Below are 18700 nucleotides of genomic sequence, written 5' to 3'. Positions count from 1 at the left end.
TTGTAACATATACTTTTATACTCTTATGAGAAAACAAAAGAACGTGTTTTCAAAAATTGTGAATTGAACTTTAAAAAATATATATTTGTTTATAGATGTCATGTGCGGCAAAAGTCAACCGCTGTAGCATTGAAATTGTCTTCTTCACTTTGCTTATTTTCTGAGGTCCTTAAATTTTAATTGATCCAATAATTTTATTAAAAAGAATTTGGTACAAAAAAGTGAAAAAAAAAAAAAAAAAAAAATTTTTTTTAAATGCTAAAACAAAACAAATTCCTTGGATTTTTGTTAAATAATTTTATTAAAAAGAATTATTGTTAATTCTTACTGTTTTTTCCTTTTTTGTCAAAATAATTTAAGACATGAAATTGGATTACAAAAACTCAAAGAAGACAAAACAATTTCTGGTGATGAGTTTCATTCAGACATAATTTTTATGCAACATTTCGAACATTATCAGGTGTGTCCAAGCATCTGCATAAAAGGCTTCGTTTGTCGGTCAGTCTATCACATTTAATTTGCATATCGATATGTCAGTTTGTTGTTGTTCTGTGTGTAACGCTTCAGTTTGAAGTAGTATTTTTGGTGCTTGTCTAGAATACAACCTAATTAAAAAAAACAAAAATACAGAAAGATCTTTATGATGTACGTATTCATCACAATGGACACGCCTTATTCCAAAAATCATATTAATATAAATTGATGAAGTAGTTTATATATATAGGGTGTCCCAAAGAGATGTATACACACTTTAAATAATTTTAAAGCAGATGTTTGTTTTTTCTTTGCAGATTAAACTCATCGACCTTAATGATGGCAGCCAGGCTAACCTTTGATGAAAATAATTCATTCTAAAATGCTACTAAAAAAGCTGTTCAAGTGCAAAGACAGTTTAGGAGTGTGTATACATCTTTTTGGGACACCATATATATATATATATATATATATATATATATATATATATATATATATATTAGTAGTAGTAAGTTATAAAAATATATATGGCAACTTATAACTGACTACCTAGCTCTACCGATGTATTGAGCACTGTTGAAGTAAATACTTAAAGTTTATGCATAAAATTATACTTTCGTATATTAATTTATGTAATTAAATGAAGTAGTCTATATATATATATATATATATATATATATATATATATATTAGTAGTAGTAAGTTATAAAAATATATATGGCAACTTATAACTGACTACCTAGCTCTACCGATGTATTGAGCACTGTTGAAGTAAATACTTAAAGTTTATGCATAAAATTATACTTTCGTATATTAATTTATGTAATTAAATGAAGTAGTCTATATATATATATATATATATATATATATATATATATTAGTAGTAGTAAGTTATAAAAATATATATGGCAACTTATAACTGACTACCTAGCTCTACCGATGTATTGAGCACTGTTGAAGTAAATACTTAAAGTTTATGCATAAAATTATACTTTCGTATATTAATTTATGTAATTAAATGAAGTAGTCTATATATATATATATATATATATATATATATATATATATATATATAATTTTTTTACGATTTTTAGCGATTTACTATTAATCTTAGTCATTATAAGGCTGGCGTTAATCTCTATTTCTGGGAAGATTGGTAAGTGGAGATAACCAATGATGAATTTTAAAGATGGCAAAGCAATACACACCATCCTCGTTTCTTTGATTTTGTTAGTTAAAAAAACAAACAATACACACCATCCTCTTTTCCTCATAAAATAATAATTTTTGAAATATGACATTTTTGCTTCATAACGGTATATACATCATAAAGATTTTTCTGTAGGTTGCATTCTGGATAAGCACCATATTTTCTTCAATGTGTCACACTTAATCTTGAAATAGCATTTTTAGATGCAACTACGTATCTCTATACGAGATTCTGTTAGTCCCTCATGTGGTCTGTCACGCTTAAATTTAAAATAGCATTAGTTCCTTTTGTCACACTTAAGTTTGAAATAGTATTTTATTCCTTGTCACACCTCAATTTGAAATAACATTTAATTCCTTTTGTCACATTTAAATTTGAAATACCATTTTGTCCTTCTGTCTACACTCAAGTTTTAATTCCTGTTTGTTTTTCTTGCAATCCATTTTTTCCTTTTGGCGGGCTAATGTTCGAACGTTTTGTTCAAGTGTAAAAAGAAATTTGCCGTAGTCACAAACGTTTTCGACTTCCATGAGTCGTCTTCAGGCAAGTGATAAATTAAAAATTGTGTTTGGTGAATTTATTGAAAAGTCGATTAAAATTGTTTAAAATCATTAAAACCACTTCAGAGTGCCTTTCCCCTCATATTGAGCCTGATTGATGGTTGTTTTTTCATGTGAATGTGTAGGGCTTCAATCATTGGGGTCCTGGATATGACCTTAAACTATATCTGATGGTGAGGCCCCAGCTTGCGAATTTTGGGGAGTGTGGAGCCACCCTGTAATTGCCACTGCTCCCAGAATGGTAGTACCTGTTAGGGTCTCAACTATGGGTTAAATAGAAACTGACATGGAAAAAACAAATATATTCTATTAAAATTTTTTTTTTTTAAATAACTGGATTTGGCACTGAAAAGGGTTGATATGCCGTTAAACAAAAACAACCAACCAATCAATCATTGGGAGGCGCAGATCACATTGTGAGACGGCTAAAATGGCAATGTTTTTTTTTTTTTATCAATATGGTCCTAAATTTGTTTTTTTGGGGGGAGGGATGTCTTGCTGCAAGGTGTTGGTAAATGGAGATGTTCGGGGAAGATAGGAGACATATTAGCCGGCAAGATATACTGGCTCTAGTCATGCCGATGTGTGTGTTGCTTTTGGAGACACATTCCCCTATAAGACATTTAAAAACGTGCACGGCATTTCTAGTTTTGAGTAAATTGTCATCGGGTATAGAGTTATTTCCTATTAGTAATTGATTAGTTTTAAATTTTTTGTAATAAATAATGATGGGGGAAGGCATGCTTAAGTGTTTTTAATGATTTTAAACAATTTTAATCGATTTTTCAATAAACCAAATGCAATTTTTAATTCATCATTCGCCTGAATACGACTCCTGGAAGTCGAAAACGTTTGTGACCATGGCAAATTTCATTTTACACTCAAACAGAACGTTCAAACAGGAAAAAATGGATTGCAAAAAAAAAAACAAAAAAAAAACAAACAGGAATTATTTCTGCTGGTAAACGAAACATGCATAAAAGAAAAAATGCTGCCCAAATATACTAAATTAAGTTTTTAAACAGTATTTTGTTCCTTCCGTCACACGTAAGTGTGTAATAACATGTTCAATTTTTCATTGATTTTCTTCCTTCTGTCACACTTAAGTTTGAAATAGCATTTTTGTTGGTCTGTCACACTTCAGTTTGAAATAGTATTTTTGTTGGTCTGTCATGCTTCAGTTTGAAATAACATTTTCACTCGTCATTCAATCTGTTGTTCAGTCTGTTATGCTTGAAATAGCAATTTTGTCTTCAGTGCAGATTAAATGGACACATCTGAAAAATATTAATTCTTTTTATTTGACAAAACAATTGTTTAAATAATAATAAATTTTGTTTATTTTGGGATTTTTACAGAGTGTTCATTTAAAGAAAAATATTTGTAGAGTTTCGGACTTGAAGCCACGTCGATTTTGAGCTTTGTTTTGATTGAGAGTTATGGAATACAATTATTTAAACATAAAAAAAAAATATATATTTTAGAAAATATTTACAGAAAAGGAGCTGCAGTTTGTGATTACATATTCATTGGAAAATGGACACTGACTTCAGAACCGGTGTAGCCACACTGATGATCCAGGTTTAAGATGAAACATATATGTATTTTAATAATTTAAAATATTTATTATAAATAATTAATCATAAGCAGAAAGGTCTGACTTTGCCGGGATTGAATGAAGATCAACAAATCCCATACCATTGAAATCAATGAAATCACCCATTTTTTAATCAAATCGATTGCCTGTTCTAGTTGCACCAGGAGGAAGCTTCCCATGTCTCCCTACAGTTACTTAATCCACAATACAGTGTAGTTTATATTGCACTGTAGAGAATCTACTTTTGATACTATAAAATTATCTTTAAATAATAGCTTGATTTAAAGTTTAAAATGCAGAAATCAAGTATCATGGTTCGCTTGTGTTCTAAATACACTTGTACCCCATCGACGTAAGTACCCCTGACAAACCTGACAAGCAGCTAAATCCCACCCCTTCACAGTAGAGATCCCTAGATGTAGGAGAGCCTTCTACTCCAGTAGTTTCTTCCCCATAACCGCTAGACTCTGGAATTCCCTTCCGGGTCCCTGCTTCCCCAACTGTACTGACATGCAAAAGTTCAAATGTAATGTGAACCGACATCTTGCTGCCCAACTCCCTACGTAGTACCCTTGATGCTTATGTCCCTGATAGTAGCCCCCTACATCAAAGTGGCAATGTGCCTTGTTTGGGGTGAAAATGTAAAAAAAAAAAAAATACAGACATTCATTTAAAATGCGCCCCTGTCTTATCAAAGAGCATACTGTTGATTTTATGAAATTGACTTGAATTAAAATTTAGAAGGCAAAAGTCAAGTATCATGGTTCAGTTGTGCTTTAAATTGAACCATTCATTTTGAACGTGCCCCTGTCTTATAAAAGAATCTACAGTTGACTTTATAGGCTGGGCAACTTCTCAAATGCACTTGCGATGTTAGGTTGTATAAAAGTGTTAACTTTGGTCAAAATAAGACTTCCTTCTTTAATCAGATTTTTTTGATTATTGATACTTATTTAAAGTATTCTGATCCAAAATCTATGTAAGAACACTCCCAGACACATCAAATATATTCGTGTGAAATTAAAAAAAAAAATCACCCCAGCCGTTTTGGATTCCATATGGAATGAGCTCACACACAAAGTTCCTTTTATATAATAACATATATATATACATATTTATATATATATATTATTATTATATATATATATATATTATATATATATATACATATATATTGGAAGCCTTCGTTCAGTCTTGAAAGACAATGGAAACTCCCTATAAGAGTAGTTGCGCATGTAATTATGAGGCAAGTGTTGTGTAATTCACAACCACACTTCTCCTGAATCGGCACTGTTTGAGGCCAGTGGCAAGGAGAAGTATTAGACGACTGGAAACAATGCCGAGATAAGCAGAGAGCACATACAGCATCTGGAATTCCCAAGTTGTCACCCATTTTAGTACTGACAAGGCTGAACGCTGCTTAACTTCAATGATCTAACAGGAACAAGTGTGTTAACGTGAATTATGCCATACATATAGGAATTGGAGACCTGTTATTAATGGTGTGCTTTGATAAAAAGTTGCTGGTCTTTGGAGAAGTGAATTAGGGATGCTGAAAACCTACGCAATTGAAAAATGGTCTTTGGAAAAGTGAATAACGGATGCTGAAAACCTATGCAATTGAAAAATGGTTTTTGGAAAAGTGAATAACCGATGCTGAAAACCTACGCAATTAAAAAATGGTCTTTGGAAAAGTGAATTACAGATGCTGAAAACCTACGCAATTAAAAAATGATCTTTGGAAAAATGAATTAGGGATGCTGAAAACCTACGCAATTGAAAAATGGTTTTTGGAAAAATGAATTAGGGATGCTGAAAACCTACGCAATTGAAAAATGGTCTCAAATCTGTAGTCAAATTTTTCTTTTTTCATTAATTAAGAAAATTAGGGTTTTGTTTAAAAGAAATTTACACTAACATTGTTTCATTGTAATAATATAATCACTTTTAACTTCAATAATAATATAATGACTTTTAACTTCAATAATAATATAATGACTTTTAACTTCAATAATAATATAATGACTTAACTTCAATAATAATATGACTTTTAACTTCAATAATAATATAATGACTTAATTTCAATAATAATATAATGACTTAACTTCAATAATAATATAATGACTTAACTTCAATAATAATATAATGACTTTTAACTTCAATAATAATATAATGACTTTTAACTTCAATAATAATATAATGACTTTTAACTTCAATAATAATATAATGACTTTTAACTTCAATAATAATATAATGACTTTTAACTTCAATAATAATATAATGACTTAACTTCAATAATAATATAATGACTTAACTTCAATAATAATATAATGACTTAACTTCAATAATAATATAATGACTTAACTTCAATAATAATATAATGACTTTTAACTTCAATAATAATATAATGACTTTTAACTTCAATAATAATATAATGACTTTTAACTTCAATAATAATATAATGACTTTTAACTTCAATAATAATATAATGACTTTTAACTTCAATAATAATATAATGACTTTTAACTTCAATAATAATATAATGACTTAACTTCAATAATAATATAATGACTTTTAACTTCAATAATAATATAATGACTTTTAACTTCAATAATAATATAATGACTTTTAACTTCAATAATAATATAATGACTTTTAACTTCAATAATAATATAATGACTTTTAACTTCAATAATAATATAATGACTTTTAACTTCAATAATAATATAATGACTTAACTTCAATAATAATATAATGACTTTTAACTTCAATAATAATATAATGACTTAACTTCAATAATAATATAATGACTTTTAACTTCAATAATAATATAATGACTTTTAACTTCAATAATAATATAATGACTTTTAACTTCAATAATAATATAATGACTTTTAACTTCAATAATAATATAATGACTTTTAACTTCAATAATAATATAATGACTTAACTTCAATAATAATATAATGACTTAACTTCAATAATAATATAATGACTTTTAACTTCAATAATAATATAATGACTTTTAACTTCAATAATAATATAATGACTTAACTTCAATAATAATATAATGACTTTTAACTTCAATAATAATATAATGACTTAACTTCAATAATAATATAATGACTTAACTTCGATAATAATATGACTTTTAACTTCAATAATAATATGACTTTTAACTTCAATAATAATATAATGACTTAACTTCAATAATAATATAATGACTTTTAACTTCAATAATAATATAATGACTTAATTTCAATAATAATATAATGACTTAACTTTGATAATAATATAATGACTTAACTTCAATAATAATATAATGACTTTTAACTTCAATAATAATATAATGACTTTTAACTTCAATAATAATATAATGACTTAATTTCAATAATAATATAATGACTTAACTTCGATAATAATATAATGACTTTTAACTTCAATAATAATATAATGACTTAATTTCAATAATAATATAATGACTTAACTTCGATAATAATATAATGACTTAACTTCAATAATAATAAAATGACTTTTAACTTCAATAATAATATAATGACTTAACTTCAATAATAATATAATGACTTAACTTCAATAATAATATAATGACTTAACTTCAATAATAATATAATGACTTAACTTCAATAATAATATAATGACTTAACTTCAATAATAATATAATGACTTAACTTCAATAATAATATAATGACTTAACTTCAATAATAATATCACTTTTAACTTCAATAATAATATAATGACTTTTAACTTCAATAATAATATAATGACTTTTAACTTCAATAATATGACTTTTAACTTCAATAATAATATAATGACTTAACTTCAATAATAATATAATGACTTTTAACTTCAATAATAATATAATGACTTAATTTCAATAATAATATAATGACTTAACTTCGATAATAATATAATGACTTTTAACTTCAATAATAATATCACTTTTAACTTCAATAATAATATAATGACTTTTAACTTCAATAATAATATAATGACTTAATTTCAATAATAATATAATGACTTAACTTCGATAATAATATAATGACTTTTAACTTCAATAATAATATGACTTAACTTCAATAATAATATAATGACTTAACTTAAATAATAATATAATGACTTAACTTCAATAATAATATCACTTTTAACTTCAATAATAATATAATGACTTAACTTCAATAATAATATAATGACTTTTAACTTCAATAATAATATAATGACTTAATTTCAATAATAATATAATGACTTAACTTCGATAATAATATGACTTTGAACTTCAATAATAATATAATGACTTAACTTCAATAATAATATAATGACTTTTAACTTCAATAATAATATAATGACTTAATTTCAATAATAATATAATGACTTAATTTCAATAATAATATAATGACTTAACTTCAATAATAATATAATGACTTTTAACTTCAATAATAATATAATGACTTAATTTCAATAATAATATAATGACTTAACTTCGATCATAATATAATGACTTTTAACTTCAATAATAATATAATGACTTAACTTCGAGAATAATATAATGACTTTTAACTTCAATAATAATATCACTTTTAACTTCAATAATAATATAATGACTTTACTTCAATAATAATATAATGACTTTTAACTTCAATAATAATATAATGACTTTTAACTTCAATAATAATATAATGACTTTTAACTTCAATAATAATATAATGACTTTTAACTTCAATAATAATATAATGACTTTTAACTTCAATAATAATATAATGACTTAACTTCAATAATATAATGACTTTTAACTTCAATAATAATATAATGACTTAATTTCAATAATAATATAATGACTTAACTTCGATAATAATATAATGACTTTTAACTTCAATAATAATATCACTTTTAACTTCAATAATAATATAATGACTTAACTTCAATAATAATATAATGACTTAACTTCAATAATAATATAATGACTTAACTTCAATAATAATATAATGACTTAACTTCAATAATAATATAATGACTTAACTTCAATAATAATATAATGACTTTTAACTTCAATAATAATATAATGACTTTTAACTTCAATAATAATATAATGACTTAACTTCAATAATAATATAATGACTTTTAACTTCAATAATAATATAATGACTTTTAACTTCAATAATAATATAATGACTTTTAACTTCAATAATAATATCACTTTTAACTTCAGTCTTTTAATGCTAAAGAATTAAACAATAACTAAAAAAAAAATTGTTTTCCACATTTGTTGATTTCAAATTAATGAAAAAGTAAAATTTTCTTTGTTTAGATTGTTTAGACAATTATAAAAAAACAAACATTCAGGCCTTATCTAAAAAATTCAGAACTGCATTAAAATTTTCTTCCTAAAATTATTTGTAATTAATAATCTATATATCTATAAAAATGAAAATGTCTGTGTGTGTGCCTGTCTGTGTACACTTCCTTAACAATTTTAACCAATAACTCTGTCAATTTTCGGTCTACAAACTCGAGATTTGACATAAGGGATATTGAGATTTGGAAAAATCTTTTTAATCAGTTTTCAGCGAGAAATTTGGCTGTTAAAGGGTCAAAGTTCAACGATTTGACCGTTGAGAACTCTACCAAACTCCTCTGCCAATTTTGGGTCTAAACACTTGAAATTTTAGATATAAGTTACTTGGACATGGATCTAACTTTATAATTTGATTTGAGCCCAAAACAATAAATGTTAAGGGGTCATAATTGGGGTCAAAGTTTTTAAAAATTTGACCTCTGCGATCTCTACCAAATTACTCAGTGGTCTAAACATTTGAAATTTTACATAAAGTGTATTCAGGCATAGGGCAAGCTTTTTAATTGTGTTTTTTTTCTGAGAATTTGGCTTCCAAGGAGTCAAAGTTCAAAAGTTCTCTAGCAAACTATTAAGCCAATTTGGGATCTAAACATCTGAAATTTTATATAAAGGGTATTCAAACATAAAGCAAGCTTTTTAATCAGTTTTTGGGTGAAAATTTCGCTGGCAAGAGGTCAAAGTTTACAGAGTTGACCTTTGCAAACTCTACGAAACTCCATCAATTTTGAGTCTAAACACTTGAAATTTTAGATGTAGGTTACTTAGACATGGGTCAAACATTTTATTTTAATTTGAGCCCAAACAATAAATGTCAAGGGGTCAAAGTTTAAAAAAATTTGACGTCTGCGGTCTCTACCAACTTTTCTCTATGGTAGTTAAGGAAGCCTATTATATAGAAAGGCATCACCGTACATATTCACACTTTTTAATTGATACATATGCACATAAAGTTATGAATAGTAAATAGGGCCCGAGCAAAGCCCGGCGGAACTGCTAGTTAAGTTACATAAAAAAAAGAAAAAATGGACCATGGATTTGAATCCGGTCGCTTGTCTTAGTCATCGCCACATCTGATCTGATTAAGTAGAAACTGACTACTACACTCGCCCTACCAGCTGGGAGTGGCTGATTATTCCATGAGAAATCTTCCCGTCTCAAAAAAGATCTTGACGGCCTCACATCACCTTTTTATTAATCTCAGTTCCTATACTTTTGCTCCGTTAATGAATCATTTTTTCTTTCCATTTTTTTTCACCCCAAACAAGGCGTATTGCAAATTTTTTTTTTTTTTTTTTTACACAGGAATCATCACTTATCAAAGCTTGGAGGCCACTCAAGGATAAAGGTTAATGGGTATACATTAGTCAATGTGATTATGGAGTAGTAAATATAAGTAGTGGGAATTTTGTAAATTGGTTTACTTAGGGGGGACGGTTCATCAAGAACTTGTTTACGTTGGACTTGAAGACAATCAGATTGTAGTCAGCTGAAAAGCAGGCAATCGGAAGAGATTCCACAGGCGTGCAGTTCTAAGAAAGAAGCTTTGTTCATAGAATCTGCATTTAGGTTTAGGCACAGATAAAGAGTGTGGGAAAATTATTGATAGTGGTTTTGACGAGACGAGTGTTTTTCGTGAAAGTTTGGTGATGGGGGGGGTGGACCATAGATTGAAGCTCAGCTGAGCAATTCAAAACAATATTTGATTTGATGAGCGACTACTATTAGGGATCATATATAACAGTGGAGTTAAGTAGCGAAATGTCTGATCACATTCCATTTCAATTTCTACAGTTTAGTACAAGTCAGGTAAGCAGGAAGCAGGGAGGAAATTTCAAAGTCTTGCAGCCCGAGGAAAGAAACTATTAGAGTATGAGGCTTCCCAGTATATGATGACTAGGGCTATGACAACAGCATATTCTTTTCATTGTTTTGACTCTCGAGTATATATCCATTGATATCTTATATGCTTTTATACAGAGTGGTGTGGTTCTCGGTTGATTAACTGTGTCTACCTGTGTGGGATATACACTCGAGTCAAAACAATAATAATATGCTCATGTCATAGCCCTAATGATGACTACAAGAGTGAATGGGTGGGATTTTGTCGCTTGTTGGATTAGTCTGGGATATGTACATCGAGGGGGGGGCACAAGTGCTATGACTTCATCAGAGCACATTCAATTGAATTACTTGTAAAGCAAGCACAGGGATATGATTCCTCCCATCGTTGCTGGGCGAAGGGAGGAGGCCTCCATAGCATCATAATGGCTCAATCTAAGCTTTATCTCGTGTACACTAATACAAAACAACAGTCTTTTTCAAGCTTATGTTTAGTGCTTGTCCAAAAGAATCCATATCTGCTTCAGAAAGTTCAAAAAAGATCAAAATTAACCACGTACAAGAATTCTTTAATTACCGAATTTGCAACTTTGAATTTGGCATTAATGCATTTATAGTCAAACAACTTACCAGAACTACAAAATATATATATATATATATATATTTTATATAATCAGAAAAACAACACCTTTTATTTATTAGTACACAATTTTTGTTTTTATTATTTTTTAAGACATGTTATTATATATTTTTTATCCTCCTTAGTCTGACAGCTGTTTCGAAGGGTAAAAAGACAAACGGTTGTTTTAATTATAGCATACCGAATCTTCATTCTTTACCGTTCTCTTCAGAGACAATTAAAATCAAATTAATTACAGTCAAGATTTGTTTTTAAAAACTCACATGGGGATGGAATTTTTTTATCGAGGTTGCCATCTTTAAAAATTTTTCCATGGGATTTTTATATATCTATATTTTCTTTTTGTTAGCCTTATTTTCGTATTTTTTTGGTTTTTTAATTTCTTTCCAATTTATGTATCTAATATCCATTATGTTAATTCTGCATTCTTATTTTGTTTCTTCTTTTATTACGTTTGATTTATTATTTACGAAATTATTTAATTAATTTTTTTAACTTCTTCTTAAGCTAGTAATTTTTTCTTATTTTTAATTACGTTTGGCTTATTATTTACGAAATTATTTAATTAATTTTTTAACTTCTTCTTAAGCTAGTAATTTTTCCTTTTTTTTCGTATCTCTTGGGTGTTTACGTTTCATTTTATTTTTCTGGCCGTCTATACATATTTTTTCTGTTTTTTTTTTTTTTTTTTTTTTTTTTTTTTTTTTTTCTCATATTTATTTTATTATTAGGCTAAAATGGTTATCATTATGTACATATTTATTATTTCTTATTCTTATATTATGTTTTTTTGTTAATTATTTTCGTTGTTTCCAATTTATAATTTTTAGTGTCAAGTTTACGGTCTTTTCTGATTTTGCGATTAAAGGGAATTAACTCTATCAATTCTTTGTTTCTTATTTATTCAGTCATTAACTTACATCTTTTAGAATTTGTGCATTTACCTTATAATTTAGTAGTCAAAGGGAAATAACTTATTTATTTTTTGTTATTAATCTTTGTCATTTTTGCTAATTTTAATTTTTTTATTAATCATATTATTATTTATTGATCATGTGTATTTATGTTGTGTTCAGGTTTGTTATTTATAAGTTTATTTGCTATTCTAATATTTTTTATTCATTTATCTTAAAACTCGGTTTTTTTGGTGAAAAGAAAATATTTTTGTTCAGTTTTTTGTCTATCTATTTGTTTACTTATTATCTATATCTTGATATTAGGAACTTATTTTTATGCAGACATATTTGTATGTTGTCTGTACGGTGATTTAACAATGAGCTTTTATCAGATGTTAGTATTTTGTAGGATTCTAGTAAACATAAGGAACATTTGCCTGATTTTGATGGATGATAACTTTTTGCCCTACCTATCACGGACCATTTCAAAGTGTACTCTATGTTTTTGCTTTTTAACTCACGTATCCATTCCCCAAGTGCAGTGTCATTATTATTTTTCTTTCTATTTGTTTCCCTCCCACTATGGTTATTATTAGTATTATTAGTGTTTGCTGTGTTATTTATTATATTTTTGCTACTATTATTGTTTTTGTTAAATGATGAAATATGATTGTTTAGCCGGGTTTTAAACTGAGTGCTCGTACTACCAATGTATGCTTTTATACCTCTATTAGTTTTAACTTCACATTTATATACAACATCTGATACGAGGCAATTTCCTTCTAACGGGCATTCTATAGCTACACGGCAGTTGCATCCACGGTTTTCATTCCTATTATTTTCTAAGTTATTATTATTTGCTTTTTCTATTTTGGCTCTGTTCGTTCCTATTATATTTCTAATTAAATTTGGTGAGGTTGAGTAAGAAATTTTTACAGTGTTTTTGTTTATGATTTTACTTAATTTATTGCTTGGTGGAAAGTTATTATCTATTATTTCATAGAATTCTTTTGGAATATTATTTTTAATATGTATAGAGTATGGGATGTTGAACCATGTTTGTTGCTTCCTCCTATTCTTTCTATTTGTGTTAGTGTTGTTCTCCATTCTTATTGTTTTTTCACGAGTGCTGGTACTTATGTTATTATCAGTTCTGTTATTTGTTTCTATTTTATTTCTATTTCTATTCATTACTCTATTATATGATATTATATTTACATTTGTCCTAAAGTTAGTGTGTTCAACATTATGGTTCTTTATGTACTGTATTTTTTTATTGTAACCTGATTTTTTTATTGCTTCGTTATAATACTCCCTATTTTTGTTAAATTTGTCTTCATTAATTGATATTTTAGATAGTCTTTTAGATATGTTTGGTATTATTGCAGCTTTCATGGATGGTGGGTGATTAGATCTATTATCAATGTAGTACAATGCCTGGTTAGGTTTGTGGTAAGGTTCATATGTTTTATTTATTATATCTAGGGTAAGGTCCAGAAAGTTAACGGTTTTGTAGTTTTCATTGAAGGTTATTGTTAGCCCTAAATCATTAAATATTTTCTTTATCTTAGTTTTGGTGTTCTTAACTATTCTTATACTACCATTTATGTAAAACAGAGCATCATCACGATATAGCCCACCTTTTAGCTCTGGAATCTCTTCACTTAGTTTCTGCAATATGTATAGGCCTACTACATCAGTTGCCTGACTTGAGTCAGCCGATCCCATCGTGATGTCGAAGTTTAGGTCCCTGTTATTCCTAGTCCAAAGTTTATTATCATATTTTATTATTGATCGTCTCGCTAAGTTAACTATATCTGTTTCTATTTTGGTTATGCTAGTGAGAGCTAGTGAGAAGATGCAATATCATTTGCAAAAACTCTCACTAGCATAACCAAAATAGATACAGATATAGTTAACTGGCCAGGCTCAACATCACTTTACTTTGATGATCTAATGGGTTGGTTGTTTTTGTTTTACGGCATATCAATCCTTTTCAGGTTATTTAATGCCGAATCTAGTGATTTTAAAGAAAAATTTTTTAATAGAATATATTTGTTTGTTTTTTTTTCAAGTCGGTTTCTAGTTAACTGATAGTTGGGACCCTAATAGGTACTAACACTCCGGGTCAGAGTGAACCTGGGAGCAATGGCAATTAAGGGGTGGCTCCACACTCCCCAAATCTCACAAGCTGAAGCCTCACTATTGGATATAGTTTAAGGTCATATCCAGGACCGATCTAATAGGAATCAGTGTGTCAACGTGACCATGTTGTATATATGCCAACTGCAAAAAAACTATGCAGCTTTTTGTTTCGAAACTCACAAATATTTTACACATATAAATTAAAAGAAAAAAAAACATAAAACAATCACAAAAAAGTTACAATTTTATAAAATGCAGTTTGAATCATTCTGAAAAGGATTCAAGCTATATTCGAGGGAAGGGCATTGGGGATTCTTTGGTAGGTGAAAGGGCAAACATTAATTACATAAACAAAAGTAATATTTAATATTTATAAAAATGAATGCACAAGAAATGCCTTGTAAATAGTTTGGTCCTATGAGGAATATTATTTGGAAAATGAACATTTCTTGTGCAAAGTTGTTTGAATCTATAAAAATGTTATATAAATAATTTAGGATGAAAATAAATGTTATTTAAATGATTTGGGTCTACAATAAATGTTATATAAGTAGCTTGGCGTACAAAAAATGTTATGTAAGTTGTTTGATCATACAAGAAATCTTAATCTAATGTAAGTTGTTTGATCATACAAGAAATCTTAATCTAATGTAAGTTGTTTGGGCTTATAAAAGACTAGCCTGGGTGCCTGGCACTGCCTGGGTGTTTGTAGGTGTGTGTTGAGCAAAAACAAAAAAAGAATGTTGTAGTAGGCAGACAGGCTTGAACTTGTGTCGCAAAGGCGGAAAAGAAAGTAGAGGTGTGTGTAAGGGTGTAGGTTGAGCAAAAGAAAAAAACAAAAAAAAAACAAAGAGTGGTAGTAGGCAGGGAGGCTCGAACCTGTACTACGAAGGAGGAAAAGAATGTGAAAAAAAAAAAAAAAAAAAAAAGTGATATGTTGCGCCTATTGCCAAACCGGAAGTGACGTAGGTTTAAATTAAGGCTAGTCAATCAAAAAGAGGTGATGACTTTCGAAAATATCAGCAAAAAAAGCGACTCCTCCCCGTAGAACAGTGCCCAGTTGTGGGTGAAGGAATTAATGTTTTTGGCCAATTTTTTTTATATTTGTCGCCCGAAGGGTCAAGCTTCAAAACGATACCGATCTCATAAAAAATCCGTCGCCTCTGTTGAAAGTTTTTTGCGAGACATACAAACGAACATACATACATACATTTAAACAGACAGGTGAGATTTATATTATAGATGTTAGGTATTTTATTTGGGTTTATAAGAAATGCTATGTAAGTTGTTTATACCTTCAAAAAATGTCATGTAAGTTGTTTGGGCCTTTAAAAATGTTATCAAAGTTATATGGGCCAACAAGAAATCTTTTGTAAATAGTTTGGGTCAACAAAAAATGATTTGGGCACATAAGAAATGCTATGCGAGTTTTTTGGGCCTGTAAGAAATGTTGGTGCAAGTCTATAAATGGGCCACAAGTAAACTTTTTTACAATAAAAATCTAGAAAAAATCTTTATAATGTACGTACTTGTCACTGCATGAAAATGTCATATTCCAAAAATTATAAATAAATTGACTTCTTTTAATAAACCTAGTGTTTTCCACATTCTCTTTATTAAAAGAAGTCAATTTATTTATTTATTATCCCTAAAAATCGTAAAATTTGTTTTTTCTTAAAAAAAAAAAAAGAAAAAAAGTACTTCATTGATAAAATATTCGATGGTCTGCATGTACTGCCCTTGTTGACCCATATTTCCGCCAGGGGTCGTTAGTGGCGTTATCTCTCAAACAATATGGCGTCTGGCTTTTTCTTCGATGAAACATCCGATAATATTTGATTTTCTTAAATAAAAAAAAACTACTTGATCGATTTACGTAATTTTTCGAATATGACATTTTCATGCAGTGACAAGTACGTACATTATAAAGATTTTTTTCCAGATTTTTATTGTAAAAAAGATTACTTGTGGACCATTTATAGACTTGCACCAAAATGTTTTGTAAGTAGTTATATAAACGATTTGGGCCTGAAAAATGTCTTTAATTTGTGAGGATCTACACAAAATACTGTAAATGTTTTGGGCCTGCCAAAAATGTCAGTAAACATGAACATTTTCAATAATTTTTTCCCTCAATATGAATAATTTAAACACCAGTTCCTTTTTTTCCCACTTATCCTGAAGTCATGAATAATTATATGAAAAAAAAAAAATGGATTTGCACAATAATGCATCCTACTCTAATATTTTTTTAATCATTGGAATATTATATAGTAATCACAAAATTTTCAGATTGAAAAAAAAAACTTTGGAAAAAAAAACCCAACTTTTTATCAAGATTATTATGTAAGTTGAAATGATCTCCTGCTCCAAATTTGGAAAATTTATCAACAGGATTTTTTTGTTTAATATTTGTTGACATATAAAATAGAGGCATTATACTAAATGAACACAGTTCTGTAAAAGCTACTTAAAAAAAAAATTATTATTTCAAAATTTTGATGCTAAATCAATCATATTCTGAAGAATTAAAAATATTCAGTGTAATGACGGTGGACAATATGCTGTAAGTAGTTTAACCTTATGAGAAATATCCTGTATATGATTTGGGTCCATGATAAATGTCTTATAAGTAATTTGGGTGTATGAGAAATGTGTTGTTAGTGACTTGAGCCTCTGGGAAATACCCTGTAAGTGGTTTGGGCCTACAAAAAATGTTTTGTAATTTGTTTAGGCCTATCAGAAATGGACTATAAATAGTTTGGAACAAGAAATTGGTACTATTTGGATTGTTCAAACTACTGTTTCCATCTTGAGTATTATTTGCACAATGATTAGGGTGACCTCCTTCAGGTGTATCTTGTCAAACTCAGGAATCTGTATAGAATTTCAAACAGAACCCTTTATTTAATCCATGGAAATAGTATGCTCTTGTTCTATCAGCCATGATTGAGTAGAAGTCCTCAGTAATTCGTAATTGTATTCTGAGTATTGTCTTCAGTAAATATTGAACCTTCAACCTCCAGGAGGGTGTAATTTACAACTGAATCTTACCAAATACAGGGTGGAACGATAAATTTTTCACCCTAAAGAAAACAATACAACTTTACTTTAAAATTTTTCTTGAAAAAATCAATTCAGGTAACTTGATTATCTGACATCTATTCAATGTAGTTGTCTTCAGCCTCAATCACCGCCTTGATACAAGTTTGGAACTAGGAGCATGTCTTTTCCACGTGCCGGCAGGAGCTTGGTAAATACTCACCGGACGGTGGCGATCAGGCTGGCTTTGGTGTTGTAAGAGTTCATGTTGGTGATGTTCTCAACGTATGACCAAACGAAGTAGTCGAGCGAGTTCAGGTCAAGGGATGAGGGAGACCAGTGGGAAAAGGGTACAAAGTCGTAGCATTCTTTCTGAAGCCAAGCCTGGGTCTCTTTGGACTTGTGGGCTGGCGCTAAGCCCTGCTGTCACACCCAGGGTCTGCCAGCAGCCACTTAATTGCACCAGGGAATCACCACACTCTTCAGCACATCCAGGTACACTTTGGTGTTGTCTTTCAAACTGACTTTGAAGATGTGAGGTGGCATAATGTGGCCCTCACTTGAAACAACACCAAAGACCATAACCGTGGCCGGAAACTTCGTTGAGCTGTGCCTTCAAGTGTTGAACCATTCAGATTTGCATTTTGATGGTGCTGGCAATGGTCCTGTTATCATAACTTGGATTAGTAGAGAGCATGAGTTGTATAGCGGTGCATCTCCGATCTCGCTCATTGAACATTGTCCCACTTTCAGACATGATAGAAGGCTCCTATCACTCTTGGGATTTGTACACAACTGGCCAACTAGTAGATGATCTGCAAAAAAAAAACCCAAAAAAAAAACCCAAAATAAACAAAAACAGTTTTCATCAAACGGAAATGGAATCTTGTCGTCTTTTCTAGGGTGACAATTTTATCGTTCCACCC

General features: G+C 28.9%; 1 long non-coding RNA gene across 1 annotated transcript; it reads right to left on the bottom strand.

The window, feature by feature from the left end:
* Positions 1 to 282: 282 nt before the first annotated feature.
* On the bottom strand, positions 283 to 5825 carry LOC145259849 (uncharacterized). The gene is made up of 2 exons (XR_013864216.1): positions 3943 to 5825; positions 283 to 3904 (listed from the first exon to the last, which is right to left on the bottom strand). It is a non-coding gene; the product is annotated as an uncharacterized LOC145259849 (long non-coding RNA).
* Between the last annotated feature and the right edge of the window lie 12875 nt (positions 5826 to 18700).

The sequence above is a fragment of the Euprymna scolopes genome, chromosome 35 (assembly GCF_053919585.1).
Source record: "Euprymna scolopes isolate OS-2025 chromosome 35, ASM5391958v1, whole genome shotgun sequence".
Taxonomy (NCBI): Eukaryota; Metazoa; Mollusca; class Cephalopoda; order Sepiida; family Sepiolidae; genus Euprymna; species Euprymna scolopes.
The sequence above is the reverse complement of the archived record's forward strand: the minus strand, read 5'-3'. Positions and strand labels throughout refer to the sequence as shown.